Source organism: Excalfactoria chinensis, chromosome 8, assembly GCF_039878825.1.
Source record: "Excalfactoria chinensis isolate bCotChi1 chromosome 8, bCotChi1.hap2, whole genome shotgun sequence".
Lineage (NCBI taxonomy): Eukaryota > Metazoa > Chordata > Aves > Galliformes > Phasianidae > Excalfactoria > Excalfactoria chinensis.
Window position 1 is genome coordinate 947,431 of NC_092832.1, and position 18,342 is coordinate 965,772.

Consider the following 18,342-nt stretch of genomic DNA (forward strand, 5'->3'; position numbering starts at 1 on the left):
CATCTGTTTCCCAAGAGGTGTGGCCCCTCCCATGCTACCTCTTTCTGCTTGGACAGAGCAAAATAAGCTTGAAATCTAGGCTGGCCTTGCTGGAAGTTCTAGTTCCAGGTGGACAATTCAAGCTTTTCCCAGGATGCACAGATCTCCTTCCCTTCCCTTCCTTTCCCTTCCCTTCCTTCCCTTCCCTTCCCTTCCCTTCCCTTACCCTTCCCTTCCCTTCCCTTCCCTTCCCTTCCCTCTCCCTTCCTCCCTTCCCTTCCCTTCCCTTCCTTCCCTTCCCTTCCCTTCCCTTCCCTTCCTTCCCTTCCCTTCCCTTCCCTTCCCTCCTTCCCTTCCCTTCCCTTCCCTTTTAGTTAGAAAAATCTAGTCGATTCTGGAAGAATTTAGAGAAAATATTGATATAATATTGATATAAGTTTTAAAATAATGAGTATATCTGTTAGTACAAAACAATTTATTTTTTATTTTTTTTATGAAGTCTTAGATTTTAATACAATAAAGTTAGTTTATTCTTACCAAGAAGTAGCAACCTCAGCCACTCAGTCTTTGAAATCTTATCTGGACTGCGCAATGATCCAGTGGGACATACTTAATTGTCACTCTGCAACACTCCGTTAAGGAAAACTGTTTGATTTCCTTCTAATGTTCCTCAAAGCCTTCTTAAAAATGAAATAGCTGTGTTATTCATCAAGGCCCAAATTTTGCTATTAGGCATGTCTAGAGCTACTAAGAAGTTTCAGACATGGCCTTAGTGGTTTAATATTCCCCTGTATCTGAACAACCTTAAATCCATACAGACATTGCCTAATATCACTGAACCAAGAGTATTTCTTGAATTTCTTTTGCAAACTACACATTAACCAAAATGTATTAAGAGTAGCATTTTGTTACAGGTAATGCAAAAAAAAGGTATTCCCATTTTTCTGCATTTCATGCTTTACTGTTCATAATTCTGTTCAGATAGCATTGTCAGCATTTGTATCTTTATTATAAAACAATTGAAGAGGAAGACTAATTAGAGAGAAAAGTTGCTGGTGACAGTAAAGAGGAAAAGGACAGGTACTCTGCCCTGTTAATACAAGAATAATTCATAAGTCATAGTAGAGATTCTTCCTCTCCCTGAACAGATTTCAAAACGGCTTGTATTCTCAGAAGTTTTAATTCATATCTTTATCTCTCTAGTCACATAATCAGACTTATTTTCCAGCAAGTGGGTATTGTAAAATGGCTCTTGAATATATGTGAGAACAAATTGGCTGATTGCAGTCACTGTGTGAATTCTGATCATCACTTTTGAGGAAGCCAGAAGGTAAAAAACTTTATTCAGTCACCAAATTATCCCATATTGGTATTTTATATGTTGCTTTGCACATCTTGAAGGTAACCTACAATGACCATGTCCCTGATGTTTCTTCCTTCTCAAGAGGTATATTTCAGGCTGTTTCCACATGGATCCTATTTTTAGGAGTGCAGTCCGTGGATGAATTAGTGGGGGGCACAGGAAAATACTTACCTGCTGTAGCAGACAATATTCTAAGGCTGGATTTGTTATTCTAGCATTGTTCCTAATTACTTATAATAAAATAGATTACTATTTAGGTGAAGTAGTGTGTTTAATGTGTTTTTGTTGTTGTTGTTTGTTTGTTTGTTTTAGTAGAGTTTTCTTCTCTGAGTTTGAAAGTACTTTGTAAGAAGTGAAACAAAGTGAGTCTCGTTAGGCTCTGTGAAATTGGCACATGTGGGGAGATTTAACACCTTTGAAGTATTGCTTATGATAGCGATACGTATTAACTAATTGTCTCTTGCTGTGGTGTGAACAATGAGATGGATCTGCAAAAGATCTAGCAGGAAGAGATGTTAAAAGCTGTGGTGGTAATTGTTGATAAATTTGCAAGAGTTGCAGTTGTCTGTAAAGCTATCCTCTGCTGCAAATTAATGTGCTCAGTGGCACTTTCTCCTACTTCACTTCCATTAAAAAAAAAATCCGAGTGCTTGGTTTGAAAAACTGTTATGTTTGACTTTTCTGTTGCTCTGTACCAGGTTTCTATGATATATAAATGTATTGAGTACCACATTTCGTACAATTCACAAACTATGCATTGCAGTTAAAGACAGAAAATCCCTTATCATAGTTTACGAAGGTTACTTTCAAACATTGGAAAAAGCTCTCTGGGACAGTGGCTAATAATTTTATTAGCCAAATACACAGTGCATGTCTTAACCTGTATGCTTTGCTGAAAATTCTAACATCTGTGTCTTGAGGTCTGTGTAATTCATATTACATTTTAATCTGTGATTAATTACAAAGGTATCAGTAGCTTTGCTCCTTCCCACTTCTTTTCATCAAAAGGGAAAATCCTCAAGTAATGCTCTACCAGGTGACCTACTACAAGTCAGACACCTTTCTGTCTCTTGAAACAACACACAGGTATACTGGATCCTCTGGAACTGAAATATCTACCAGAGGTCAATGCTGTAGGATGTTTCCATCTTTGTGAGGAGAAATAGCACTGAAAATGCAACAGAAGACTTCTACATTGGTGCAAAGCTGATCAGTGAGAGACTAGGTAAGACTTCTTACCTAGTCTATGGGTGTAGTATTTCTTGAGTTGAAGATTATGGACTTCTGATCTGTTCTGGGTCTGGAGAGAGATGTCAGAGGGGATAGTACTACTGAAGCACCACCATCTTTAGTCAATGCTCTGCTGACTGAATCACAAGTTGGTAAGTTTTGCTATTCAGAAAAGCCTCTTAGTGATGCTGTCTAATGCACAAAACCTTTCCAGTGAAGATGAAACATCTGCAAACTGGGAGCTGCTCTTACAGGCAACCTAAAAGTAAATTATCTACATCCAAAGACAAAACCAAAAGCAATTTCCCTGAAACTTTTTTTTTTTTTTTTTATGGATTTCTCCATCAAGTTGTTGCTCTGCTATTTTTATGTTTGTTTATGATCCATGTGCTCTCATAAAGTATCAGAGTTATTAGAATAATTTGAGATGAAAGGTAAGATAAATATTTCATTCTGATTTTTTTGTTCCTTTGTTTTAAATTGTTTATGCTCTTTTCCAACCTGTTTCAGTCAGATTAAATATTGCCCTTTCATTGTGGAACAATTATTTATAGATCAGGCAAGTTGGTTCCCTACCTCATGTTAGCTGTTGCTGTATCTCAAGAACAAAAATGAAAGGAAGCAGGAGTACAATAAGACCTCTCTTCATGTGAATGAAGGGTTGGAAGATACCTGCATGTTGACTGTACAGGAAAATATAGTTTGCCTTCCATGGCATGTGCACTGCTGAGTTCCCCTGGAATACTCTAGGGAGTCCTTACAGTTTTATGTATGCCTCACTCAAGATAAAATTTCATTACAAAGGATGAGGATCACCAAGATCACACAGAATAGTTGTCTCTTACCTCCCCATCCCCAATTTCCTCTCCTCAGAGATTCTAATAATTTCAATATTGTCAGCAAGAAGTGAGAGTGGAGAGCTATAAAAGTTGGGGTTCTGGAGTGTGTTATTGTCACTAGATTGTGGTGACACTGCCCCACTGGTGCTTCTGTCCTTAAGGCAAATGCCTTAGGATGCATAATGACAAATAAAAGTGTAGTGCTTGCACATTTCAGCAACTTTCAGAGAGCTGAAAAAGGAGCTGAGGACTCACATAAGTTAAAAAACAACAACAAAAAATAGTTTTGCATTTTAGTCAGAACTTCATGAAGAGAGCAGCAGCTGGGGCTGAGCTGAGCTGGGGGTGAATTGTAATCAGCATATTCATGTTTCAGTAAGCCTCAGATGCAGATCAAGATATGCAAAGTTTGTGCTGACTAGCAGACAAGAAGAGCTCCAGTTCTCATCCAGCAGGGAGCAAATTGAAAAATAATTACAAGGAATAGAAATTTCTCTCAAAGTGTGCAATGTCTTGCATATTTTTTCCATAGCTATTTTTTCTGTGGATTACACAGTGTTTCAGGATGTGGTCTGGCTATGTTTCACTTGCATTTATTTTTCCAACAACCCAATGCAGTCTACTGAGCATGTCTCCTCCAGATCAAACTGCTCTGAAAGCTTTCCTGAAGCCAACTGTGGTGTGGCTTACTAGCTGCTGAGAAGGAAAGGATAAGGAATTCCTGAGAGAATCAGCCAAGTCTGTTTTTGTTCATTTTGTGCTTTCACAGATAGAACAAATTCAGTTTTGAAGGAATGGCTACGGGCAATATTTGCCCACCTGAGTGAATACAGAACAAATCTAAGTAAGTTTTTCAGACTTGTCTGAGTGTTCTCCATATGCCAAGCAGCCTCAGTCATGCTGTCCTTCAAGGACAGCCCTGGGGACTCTGCAAACCCATGCACTCACCAGATAACTCTGAGGCTATTGCAAACAGGCATAGTCAGAGTAATATGGCTTCAGTGAAAATGTGACTAAGGATATTTCCCCAAAGGACTGCAGGAGTTACCTAAACACCTGTCTCTATCCTAACAGTAGTGTGATCTGCTGTATTTGGGGCTTGCTTCTCTGTTTTACTTATTTTCTTTTCCTAGACCGCTTCTGTTGACTTACATGTGTTAAATATTGTGCAGCAAGGCCAAGGGAAGAAGAATCATAGGCTTGTTTCAGTGTAAGGGAACACATGTAATCAGTAGAAATTTTTGTCTTTGGACACCAATAATTTGGCAAATCTCATTTTAAACCTAGATATCTTTCCTACCTGATATGTTATCTGTCTCAACTAATAATTAAGTAAGGTAATGTTGGTAGGCCTATAAAGAGTGTGGATTTAAATAGAGACTGTGGGTTCTTGGTGAGTTAATAGGTTCTTGTTTTATATTTCCACTGCACCATACATTATAATATAGGCTACTCTTCAGTATATCATGGGAACAGGGAGGAAATATGCATAACTTGGCTCATATATTTAAAAGGAGACATAAAACATTGCCTTGTTCTGTGTGTGTTCCCATTTCCTCTTTAGAATTATTCTCAGCTTAAAGCATGTATTTACATTCAGATCAGAACTATTCACAAGAGGCTTGCAGCTGTGGAACGTGTAGCATATTGTAATTATAAAGATATATTTGTTCCTTTTTCCCTGTGAATAGATTCTTGTATTGATTTGTTCTTACTTCTGCACACCTACACTATGGCAATGGGGAGAAAGTTGATTTTATGTGAAATCACTTTAATTGCCTTATCTCTGGGGAAGAAAAATAGTCATTGAAAACTTCAGTTACAATTTTGTAACAATTTTTCTAAGCAGACCTAGACTAATGATCTAAAATTCTTTTCTTCTTAATTAAGACTATGGTTATAGACAGTTACTGGGATGCTTGGAGGATTTGGAGGAAAAAAAGCCTTGAAACTTCAAGGAAAAAATGCAATGTTGAACAAATGTTTTTAAAAATTTTATGAAATCCCTAAGTTTAGTAAATTGTTTTGAGAAAAATGGCTATGTAGAAGATTGAAAATCATTTAATTAGTGGACCATGGTGGAGTTTTATTTCTATTCTTTTTCCAAAAAACAAACAAACAAACAAACAAAAAAAGAGCTAGTAAAGAGTAAAAATATCAAAAAAAGGAACTGACTGGAATCCCAGATACCACAAAGAGATCTTTGTTAACACTGTGTCCCTCAGGCTCGATTCCTGTTTTTCTGGACATAAATGAAGACAAAATCCAATACATTCAGTTGATGATGCGATCACAGAGTGTGTCACTTGAGGGCTAGCTGGATGAGCAGGAACTACTTGTAGACTTTTTTTTCCTCTAGCACCTCCCTTTGAGGTACTGTCCCCCAAATATCTTAGATTAGAGTGCTTTGAAGATGCTTTCGTGAGAAGTAGTAGTGAAAGACAGGAACTAACATACCATGTGTTGGCTATTTTTATTACTTTGGGTTTATTAATTCTGACATAGAAATATTTCCATAATTGCTTCAGCAATATGGATTCTATGATTATTTGTTAATATAGCCATTATATTTCAGTTTCTTTTAAGAATAGCTGGGGTATGCCTACAAGAAGAAAGAAGGGAAGGAAGGAAGGAAGGAAGGAAGGAAGGAAGGAAGGAAGGAAGGAAGGAAGGAAGGAAGGAAGGAAGGAAGGAAGGAAGGAAGGAAGGAAGGAAGGAAGGAAGGAAGGAAGGAAGGAAGGAAGGAAGGAAGGAAGGAAGGAAGGAAGGAAGGAAGGAAGGAGGAGGAAGGAAGGAGGGAAGGAAGGAGGGAAGGAAGGAGGGAAGGAAGGAAGGAGGGAAGGAAGGAGGGAAGGAAGGAGGGAAGGAAGGAGGGAAGGAAGGAGGGAAGGAAGGAGGGAAGGAAGGAGGGAAGGAAGGAGGGAAGGAAGGAGGGAAGGAAGGAGGGAAGGAAGGAGGGAAGGAAGGAGGGAAGGAAGGAGGGAAGGAAGGAAGGAAGGAAGGAAGGAAGGAAGGAAGGAAGGAAGGAAGGAAGGAAGGAAGGAAGGAAGGAAGGAAGGAAGGAAGGAAGGAAGGAAGGAAGGAAGGAAGGAAGGAAGGAAGGAAGGAAGGAAGGAAGGAAGGAAGGAAGGAAGGAAGGAAGGAAGGAAGGAAGGAAGGAAGGAAGGAAGGAAGGAAGGAAAGATGAAGAGGGAGAAAGAAAAAAAGAGGGTGAAAAAGAGGGAGAAAGAAAGAAGGAAGAAGGAAAAACAACCCAGTGTTTGGTGTGATATATTGATTGCGGATGGTCTGAATCCTCTACAGAGATTCTGCAGTGAGACTGAGTGGGGAGAGCTGTACAGAAATGCTGACAGAAAATGTTGCATCAGATAAATAGATCAGTTTTCTTGGCAGAAAAACAACATTTTTTCTCATCTTTGGTATGGGGCAAATGGAATTGCTGAGCTGTGTTTTTAGTTCAAATTGGATACATAGCTTCAGCCCAATGCTCTTCTTAATCTGAAGTTAATATTAACAAAAAACACAAAAAGCATCTCTGCTTTAAGTCTCGGTACAGTTACTGTAATGTGCACATCTCTGAGACTGTGCGCTACCTGAAAACATGGCATGAATGGCTGTAGGATTTTATCCATGAAATAGATAAATTAAAAAAGAAAAAAAGTATTCAGCTCTTTTATGGAATTGAATGGAAATGCTTTGATTTATGTTTGTCCTGCTGTGCGAGCACTGCAAATTCATTTCTTAAATGAGCATGCACATGTTCTATCTCTTCCATGTGGAAAAGGAAAGTGTTGTGGTTCCCTTTCATTTAAGCATCTACCTAAGCTTGATGTTCTTCCTTTCCTCATTTTGGTTTTCTTGATTTTTTAATTTATATATATATTTTTATATATTTGCAATTATCAATTGCAAGCGCAATTACCACTTGGCTCAGATGGTCTAATCTTTCATGAAAATTAGATTTTAATTAATCTCTTGAAAAAATTTCTGCCTCGTGTGGATGATGTCACATTTCCATTATCTAACCCTTAATAACTGATTATAGCCTAATTGAATGTACTAGAGGAAAAACGACAGGATGTCAAGATATAAAGTTCATTAAGGAAAATCAATTTGCAAAGCCTTAAATTGCTTTAAGGTCTACCCTTTAAATTATCTAATGTATTTCTTCCTGTTCTGGAAAGGTAAATAGGCACATTTTGGAGAAATATGTATATCAAAAAGTGGTACGTATTTGGAATAAGTTAAATTGCAAACAACTAAAAATTAGGCCACAATTCCATTATCAAGGAATGGCAAGCTGCTGCAGTACTCAAAGAAACACTTTGCCAGGTCCCCTGGATTTCCCATTCCTTTGGCATATAAAAATAAAAAAATAAAAAAAATCTCACAGATATAATGGACTGAGATGTATCTTATTTTATTAAAGAAGCAAATAGACTAGGGTTAATGATTATCAACTCTGTGATTTGCTCTACAGGATGGATTTGGCACTCCTTTACATATCAGACCAGATGTTTTTGTCTTTTTTCAAATCTGTAAGCAGTAGAAGCTGCTTACAGTCATATTTTTGGCATCATCATCAGATGGATGCATTTCAATTAGTCTCTTCTGTGGTACTAGCCAATATGGTACCTTTGTGAACTGCTTAATGCAAAAAGTCAATGGGAAACAACCTAGCCTTGTATTTAACTCTTGACAGCTATTTAAGGAAGTGGTGATTTTGGAAGTGGGTGATAGTTAAGGTTGTACAGTGCTGCTGTGTTCCACTTGTGGACTCAGGGCCTGGTGCATGTTATTTTGGTTTCCTGGATGCCCAAGGAAGACAGTTTTGGAGTAATTCTGAAGAGGCATGGTAAAGATGATAGATTGAATTTGAGTCTGGGCCCATCTTTGCTACCTTGTGTATATTGGTATGATCTGTCTTACTCCATGTATCTTCACTGAGTTTTAGTACCAGTCAACAGTGTTTTTATTCAAAAACTACAACCAACTAGTAGAAAAAAACAGAATATTTAAAGATAAATGGACACTGCAACTAGGTTCACTGGAATCCAAAGGCTCTTCTCTATATCTGTGTGTTTTCTACTTGCTGATACTTGGTGCTGTATTTTGGAAACAGAAGGTGGATTGGGCCGTCTGTATCTCTTCTCACTTGGCCTTTGAAATTTGACCTTTCACAACACTCAAGTGGGTGACGAAGACCACACTTCTGGCCAGGAATGCTATATGGGGTCATGATGGTACAGCACAGAAAGAAACCCTGCTGTGTAAATTCAGATGCTTAAAAGGTTCAAATGAGCCGTTCCTGAAGGGTATATCCCTGCCGCCAAAGGAGTGCCCAGGACATACTCTGCATTCTGTATTTTACTAAAGTCTGATCACCTACTGCAGGCCACCCTGGTCTTCCCCTGCATCAAGTGGGGCACTTACAGAGGTACAGTGAACTCAAATATCTCTATGCAAAAAGAAATCTCCTCTTTATAGTGGTTTTCAGAGGAGATAATTAGTAAGAACTTGAAAAGAAGAAGATGGCACATTTAGCATAAGTTTCAAGTCACATTTTGTCACCTTCCCTTAAGTTGTATCAAGAGTGGAGAAATGGTATGGTGACTCTTTCTCTTTGAGACAGTATATGAAGAGTTTTTAATTATGTTGGAGATTTCTTAAAAGTAATTTCGTATGATGGCATCTGGTGCAAACCGGATGCCTCACTTTGATCTCCTGTGGAATCGAGGTTGACAGCAATCTTCAAATGAAGAGTTCAGCAGAAAAACAGACAGGAAATTAACATATTGGAGCACTGCTTTTCTTCTAATCATCACCATATTAAATGTGGAGACAGTATTCTGAAACTCAAGTTTGCACCTTGAAAAGCATTAGCAGGGCTGAGTTGCCCTCATTAGCTATTGCGTATTAAATTTGATGAGAAAATCGATGTTGACAAGCACTGGAAAAGCTTCTTCTTCTTCTTCTTCTTCTTCTTTTTTTTTTTAATCTTGTTTTTAATCATTTTATATCACTTAAAAGTCTTGTAATTTTTAAGAGGTGTCTCCTTCCAAGTGACAAAAAAAAAAAGAACTACAAAATGAATATGGAAAGTAAAAATTAAATCTCCTCAGTCTCTTGCTCCTTGTAATAGTACCAGAGCGAAAATTATGGTGCATCTCTATTATAATTTACTTTCAATTTATAATCATGTTTTTTCATATTTTGATATGACTGAAAAATATTTTGCATATATTTGCAATGAATTTGCATTTCAGTTACAAAATTTTCATGAAGTTATGCATTGGTACTTTTTGTTACTTTTCTTGTGAACCATAAATGACTATAAGTTCCTTTAATTTTCTGCAGGAATTTAGAAAATTCACAGTGTCTTTTCTCATTGGAAATGAAATACATCCAAATATAAAGATGATCATTTTTAAGGTGTCTTTAGTTGACTTTGTGGTGAATTTATTTGTTCTGAGTATGTTTGGCATTTTAGAGAGGGATAAAGTACTTCTTATAATTCCTCACAGTTATTGTGAAAAAGAGAAGAAGAAGAAAGAAAGAAAGAAAGAAAGAAAGAAAGAAAGAAAGAAAGAAAGAAAGAAAGAAAGAAAGAAAGAAAGAAAGAAAGAAAGAAAGAAAGAAAGAAAGAAAGAAAGAAAGAAAAGAAAGAAAAAAAAAAAGTGGGGGGGGGGGGGGGGGGGGGGGGAAGAAGTATAAATACTCAGTGAAGTCTTTCTTCAGTGAAGACCTTTATTTCTAAGAATGTAAGGTACATAAAGTATGTAGAACACACTGTGTTCATTTGGTCCTTATTGCAACTCCAGGGGAGTCACTGAGGTATTTTTCAGGAGACAGATGCTTCCAGAGGACTTGTGGGCACCCTTCAGCCCACCCTTCTTCAGTGGGGAGAGGACAAGACAGAAAAGACAAGCCAGCATCTCTGCCTTGATGACTTGAAAGAGTGAAGTTAGACTGAGCAATTTCTATTCCTCAGAACCCAAACTGTATCTTCTACTGAGCCCAAATAAAATGGCATGATGAAATGTAGACTGTTGTAGTTATTTCTTGTGAAGGAGTTTAATAAAGGAAATCTGCACTGAAATTCTCGGATGAATTAATCTTTGAGAAGCCATCTGGGATGCTTGAGATGAGTCCCCAGAGCACTTTTTGAACCCAGGCTTGAACCAAAACTCAATGACAGTCAACAGGAGAAGCTACTTCAGAGGAACAGAGTTTAAGTATGTTCTTATTGCAAGAACTTCATGATGTTTGTCTTTCCCCTGCAGCACGATGGTCGATGGTGGAACTTCAGGAATATAAGAAACATCATCCAATACCTCTTGTACATGAATGTCTACTACATTTTCACTTTAAGTTATTGCTGGGCAAATGAAAATCATATCCCTTCATAAGATATATGAAGGAAAGCTGTGGACACAGATTGCATCTCTTTGTATCAATCTCCAACAAGGTGCATTCAGATGGATGTGGGCTTTAAAAATTTCATTGGACTTAATATTATCTTTATCTTTTGAAAATCTGTTTTGCTATGTTATTTAATGGAACGTTTCATTCAAGTGACACCACTAAGTAGAAAAGTACTGATGCTGAAGGTTGGGGTTCAGGGGAGGACCAACACATATAGGATAACTATTTTATAGAAATCTCATAGTAAATTTGATGTTTCTTCCTCTTACTTATGGACTTGGAGTGTCATTTCCCTTAGTATGACATGGGGGGATTTGCAAATCTGGTCACTTGTCCCTCTCTTCATGGCCGAAATGTGACAGCATATGAACTGTGGGAGTATCTGCTAATTCAAATGCATTTGGGGATTGCTGGTATCTTTCTTTCTTTCTGCATGGCAAAGAAGAGAGCGTTTTTTTCTCATGTTTATGAGAGCTGGGAGAAAATAAGATTAGCAAAAACTAATAAATATGCTTGACCTATTTGCAATTGAGAAACCTTTTCATACAGTGGTTGTCTATTGCCTCACATTACAAAAACCTAGATAGATATAGAGCAAAGCTGCAGCAGAAAAACCTGGGAACCCAAGTCCTTTTTAGAGTTGGGACATTGAGTGGCACAATAAGAAAATTCACTGTGTATTTTCTATCAGGCTGAAAATCTACTGCAATTTAGGCAATGCGAAACTCCCTCAGCAGCATTGTGTTAGCACTGCTGTGGTTAATACTGCTTGTGGATGGAGAAGCAATGGAAGAAATCTGATAAATGAAACGTAACCACCTGATGCATAATTCAGTCTTGCAAGGGCAGTGTAGGCAAACAGTATCATATCCAGACAAATTAATCTGTCCTAGGTTTCTGACTATCTCAAGGCCTTCTCTTTCATTGTCAGTTCAGTCACACGTGTATGTGATTACTATTTCAAATGGAAGGTTCTTTTCCAGTAGCTATTTGAGAAAGATTTTGTCTCACAGCAAAATCATTTTAGTGAAGTATGCTTTCATTTTGAAGTACAATTGGATCTGTCAGATAGAACCATCATTCTTTTTGCTTTGTTTCTATTGTTTTGTTGTTTTGTTTTGTTTCTATTATTTGTGTATTATCAAACTCAGGAAGTGCATTTGCGTGTCAGCAATCAGTGCCAGAAGTCTGAAGTTTCATTTTTAATTTTAGATGATGGCACCACTGTAGTGCATTGCGCTCACTGACTCCAGTCATAACTAGCTGGTTAATAACAGCTGCAGACAGTTATCTGTACCCACACATCGCAACTGCTTAATAAATGCAGAGCATAGAAGTAATATTATGACACTTGGCAGTAGATTTGCTCATGGAGAGATTTGATTCCTGGTTCACAAAGACCATATTGTGTCTTTGACCAGTACTGAAGTTGACTGTAGACTCCCCTAGAAAGGTTTTAGTATGTAGAATGACAGAGGATGAGCATCTGCTAGGCCTCCAGAGTGATTCCTATTCCTCTCCCTTCCAGAAATACAACTCTTCTTTTTCTTCCAGCTTTCATTTGTTTGTGGTACTAGGCATAAGTTACTCAATCTGAATGAGCTGCTGAGCTCTGACCAGCTTGCAGTCTGCTGCCTTGGCAGGAAGCTACTGGATGTTCCTCAGACCACATATCTCTGCAGGGGGAGGCTCCCTGCGAGGACAGAGAAGATCAAAGGTGGAAGAACTGCCCTGAGTGGGGAGTGATTTCAGGATAGGTGTTGGGGATTTCATATATGAAGACAGAAAATTCATTAGCTTCTGTTTGGATGTGGTGCTCAGAAATATGATTTAGCAGAGGGTTGTTAGAGTTAGGGTACTGTCATGGTTTTTATGGCTAGGCTGCAGTTGGATGTGATGATCTTTGAGGTCTTTTCCAACCTGAGTAATTCTATGATTCTATGTCCCTTAGTAGTAGACAACCGAGTGTGTCTGTGCCTCTTATTTCTCAGGCTATCATCTCGAAAGATTATGGATAGTCTCTTCACAGCAGTGACAATACTGAACAGTCATAGATCTCATTCACATATCCTTGTTCACAAATAGGGTCATGGCTTAAAAATCCAAGGATATAAAAATGTCCTTTTGAATTAGTTCAGTTCTTATTTTGCACTTTTTATCTGGTTCCACCCCTATTAAAAAGGTTTTTCTTGAAACAGTGGAAAACAGCAGATAAGGAAGTAGTCTGCAGCAGATATAACCACTTTGTTTCTGTCACCTAGGTAAACACATGCTTTCTTCCTCTCTAGTATAAAGGCACCACAATGTGAACAAAATCATATTTTCATTCAGCATGTATTCAGAGCCAACAGCTGTTGAAGAAGGAAAGGGACTATTTCTCAAAAAAAAAAAAAAGAAAAGAAAAAGAAAAAGAAAAAGGAAAACATCCTAACATCACCCAGAGCTGTAGCAAAGGCAAGGAATAAATAGGTTAGAATTCAGGGAAGAAAGGTCTTCTGGGGGTGGTTTAACATGACACAGCAGTTTAAATTTCTGTTCAGGTAATCTTTAAAATAAAGATTGGCAAAAGCTGGTAGGGAATAAAGATCACTTTTTTTCTGCCTCTTCCTAATGATTGTTTCCTAAACAGTTACCAAAAAGCACAAAAAAAATGAACTTACTATACTGTTGTCTATCTCAGGATGCCTGTTCCTTACACTGTTCAGTAGGTGCCCAGATGTGAGTGTGGGACAGGTGTCCTGACATTTTGAAAGCAGCAGGGCATGGAAGGGAATGGGGATGCTATCCTTAAATTTTATTTTTTTTATTTCTTTAATTTTTAATTTAAACATTTTTCTTTGTTTGGTCTTTCTGAAATATTTGAGAACCAAATCAGCTTTAAGCAAGCAGCCTATTCAGTAACACATGGAATTTAAATAGGATTTATAATTCAGATCTGCATTTTCCAATATTAATTTTTTTATCCAGAAAATATTAGAGGAGTCAGATAAGTTGAATTAAATATTTGGAAGGAAAAAACAGTTCATTTTTTATAGAATGGGAATGGGAAGGGACTTTTCAACTCATGCTTTGGGACTCTTTAGCCAACAGAAGTGGTGATCTACTGTACTGGTATTCAACAATTGTATGCTTTCACCAAAGAAACCCATTTTTGCCATCTTCACAGAATCATAGACTTGTAGGGGTTGGAAGAGACCTCAAGAGCTTTTTGAGCCCAACCTCACTGCTAAAGCCTGCAGTAATTTGCACAGGAAAGTGTGAACTGACCATCTCCAGGTCTTGAATATCTCCACAACCCTTCTGGGCAGCCTATTTCAGTGCTCTGTCACTCTCACAGTAAAGTTTTTCCTTATGTTTGTGTGGAACTTCCTGTATTTCAGTACCTGCCCACTGTCCCTCGTTCTATTGCCCATTTACGTGAATCTCACCCTTTAGATATTTATCAACATTTTATTCTTCTTTTCTCCAGGCCCTACAGACCCAGGTTACTCATCCTGTCCTCACACAGGAGATGCCACGGGCCCATAAGCATCTTTAAGGCCCTCTGCTGGACTCCTTCTAGGAGATCCCTGTCTTTTTTGAACAGAGGAGCCCAGAACTGGACACAGTACTCCAGATGTGGCCTCACCACGGCAGAAGATCACCTCCCTTGAACTGCTGTCCTTTTTGATGCGCCCCAGGGTACCATTGGTTTTCATGGCCACAGGGGCACACTGGTGGCTCAGTGGCCTGTTATCCATCATCTTATCCACCACTATCTTGCTTTATTAGTGCTTTATTACATAGGTATCTACTGTATAAGAGAACCGTAACTTCATTCTGAAGGTGTCTGAGGGTGACTGATACATTTCTAAAGCCAATAATATGTATTTTAATATACCACTTCATATTTAATGTTCATAACAAATGAATGTGTGGTGCTGGCACAGTTTCCATCTGCTGTAAGTTTCTCTCTTATGAACTCATAAAAGCAGAGATTTCCAGAATAATACTCACAGATATTGTTTAAAAAATAAAAAAGTAGTTCAATTTCTCTCCAGTGGCATATGTATTTGGAAGACCTGAAACTTCCTCATAATCAGATCAAATCTAAAATGCTCTTTGTTTGACCATCATGGTTGAATGCATAATTTGAAAGGGTCTATTTCTGAAGGCTCTGAAAATCAGATTTTGTTCTTTGCGAACTGAAATATTCATAAATATTGCATATCTACTTATAACATTTCTTTGTTTCCCTCAGTATGGCTCAGAAAAATGTCTGTCTCCACACACCGATCTCCAAATTAAGTGAGGCAGCCTTAAAACAGAGCACATAACCACAGCAGAAATATAAATGAAAGAATTTTGGTAACAAGACCTGCTTAAAAAAAGTCTATACAGACAATAGTGTAGTTCCTCCAGAATATCTTAGAGACCTTTTGCTCTACCTGCTGCACATAATAAAACATTCAGGAAATTATAGATTATGTCCTGGAATACATTCAGATCATTATTTCTTATGACAGCAATGAAATTCTTTGAATAGAATGCATTTCATACATACAGAACAACAGCAGAATAAATAAGGAGTGTATTGCATTTAAAAAAAAAAAAAAATAGAAGAAGAAGCTACATTTCATTATTCACTTAGGGTTTGGCAGAAAAATAGCAAGAAGTAGATATTATCACAGAACGACTGTAAGCTGCCTGGTGAAGATTCTGTCAGTGAATAATTACCAGCAATCATTTTGCTTTCTGTAATTTAATATTATATGTATGTGTATATCAACAATTGAGATAAATAAATCTTGTCAAGAGACAGACCTCAGTTAAGTACCAGCTTAAGGACATATTTTCTGTTTGTTACTGTGCTTACAGAAATACTGAATAGTACCTTTTTTCTCTAAAAAGCTGATGGGAATCTTCTTGGAATTATGGTAATTTCTCTAATTAGCCAGTACTGCTACTGCAATGGCACAGTAACTTCAGCACGTCCCTGACAGCTTCTTCAGGTCTCATGTCATTGTCTCTTTCCAGCCCTGGATCTCTTTCACATAGGTTTGATTTCAGAAGCTGAGTGGAGCACTGGAGAACTTGGCTCAGGCAGATCTTCTGTAGGAGGATATGAACAGCTCCCTGTGTGCTCTACTGGAGATGTGATGGTCTCATCTGAACAAGGTTGGATCTGCATGAACAGCTGTGTCACCAGCATAATGAAGTGATCAGAACATGTGCTGTCAATTAGGAGAAATTTGAGGTCCACAGGAAATTCATAGAGGTCCTGCAGAACCACATAGCAGAGTCCCATGTTTCAGGGAAGAAGAGATAATACTCAAGAAGGCAGTGGCTGGAAACTCTCAAGGTAGAAAGGCTTGAAACTTGTCACCTCCATGGAGCCACAAATACTCATTCTCTGGCTGTGGTTCTGCAATAGGCATTGGGTCTTCAGGTGCAGGGCAACAGAAACAGGCAAGGAAGGCAATATTCCTTCTGGGGAGGCATCAGTCAGTTGAGCCTTAACCAAGAGTATGTATGGAGGAAAAGAAAGAAGGTGATCATTGTTGGAGGCTTTCTCCTATGGGGGATGGAGGCATCAGTCTACGTGTCTCGGGTAGAAGAACTGGGGGAGCTGGAACAGATTCCTACAGCTGCAGTAAGGCAAACATTCCATTTTTCTTCAAGAGAAGCAAGAAAGAATGTCCGCTTTCATGTCAGACCCTGAGAATCTTATGCCATTTCCAAAAACACGCTGGTGGCTGAATTTATTTTCAGACTAAGGTGTCTTAAGACATATATATCATTTGAGAATAAGATGCTTTTATGAGCATACAGCAGGATGATCCTTATGAGAATAGGATGTCAGTGTAGAAATGACAGATCGTAATTTCGCTGCACTGCTGACCATTCCCAGTGCCAAAGTTTTTGTATCAGCTGTCTCTGTAGAAGAGACAGGTACAGAAGGCTTGAAATTTCAGACTGGAATTGTGCTTAATTAGGCCATATCACGACTTCGTCTATTTTAAGATTGAGGAAGGACTGGAAAATGTTCAGCACAACAGATCAAATGCAGCATGATGCTTCCATGATTAGATATTAGTTATAAGCTAATCATTAGGATTAAAGATCATTTGATGACATTAACAATACTGCCTGTCTATAGCATCACTGAGCCACGTTGAAAAAATGTCCTTCTGATTGCACTGATTTCTAGAGTAAGCACTGAACCACCTCAAAAATCTTTAGCTTTTGGGCCATTTGGAATGTTTGACCTGGGAATACTTTCAGTAGACCAGCCAGAAGTCTACAGAGCCAATGGTTGCCTGGGATCAGCCAAGTGTCACTGCACAAAACTGAACAAACACTATGATTTGACCTAGCCACAACCAAAAATCATTGATTGTGGAAGCCTTACTAGCAGGAATTTGCAAAGTTTCATTTCTGACATGCTGAAAAGAGCTTGTTCTAGACTAAATTAATTTTTTGGGTGTCTGATTGGGAGTTATAAACACCTACTGGAAGTTGGATCAATTATCCTAGGTTTGGCAGCTTAATTACCTTCTTCCTGACATGAAGATCTTACTTTGTAGGAAGTTTTTCATAGTGTATCTTTATAAATCATGTTTTCTCAAATCTTGATACTAAAAAAACCCTCAATCATAAACCGTCTCACAAATCCTGGATACTTTTAACAGGTTTTGCCTGCCTATTTTAGAGATTGCTTTAATGCAGCTGATATTTGATTCAGCACTGTACACCTTCCTTCTTTTTTTTCCTTTTTTTATGCTTCTTGCAAAGATTAGCTCTATGTAAACATGTTATCCATAAAGCCAAACAAAGTAGTTGGAAACAGCAATGTATTACGGTCATGTATATTCATGATCGTTTGATGAAGGAAAGACACTAACACATTTGTATTCTCTATCACTTCCTAACAAAACACACACACACACAAATCACAGACAAGAAGAAAGTGCTAGTAAATTCATGTACTTATGAGAGTAAAATTGACAAAGCGGGTAGAACAATAACTCACTATTTCTTTCTAATTTGTTAATCTGTAAATTAACAAGAAAGAATGTTTTTCCCGGTTTCATCAACAGAAAGACTCATCAACAGTTGCAGACTCTACTCTTATAATAAGTGCAGCTTTCTTTCTCCCCTTGAACATGATGAATTAGTATGCTCTTGAAATAACTACCAGAACCACTGACACGTGGAAGCTCCTACACTGGTTCTAGAGAGACTGCATCCGTTCTGTGCAAACTGTCAGATTGATCTATTTATTTATTTATTTATTTTCCAAGCATCGTCTGTCAGTGCAGTTTATATCAAGTTTATTACCTGTTCTTAGGATTACAGCTGAGAGTCATCCCTTTGCACAAGCTCTGTGTTATAAAGTATGTCATTATCCAGATGAAGGGGAGGAGGGCTTCTAATCTGGAGAATTTCCCCCTGCAGACATTAACATGGACTAAGTACAGTGGTGAGTGCTCTTTCTTCAGGTACTGTGGCTTCCTTAATTTTATA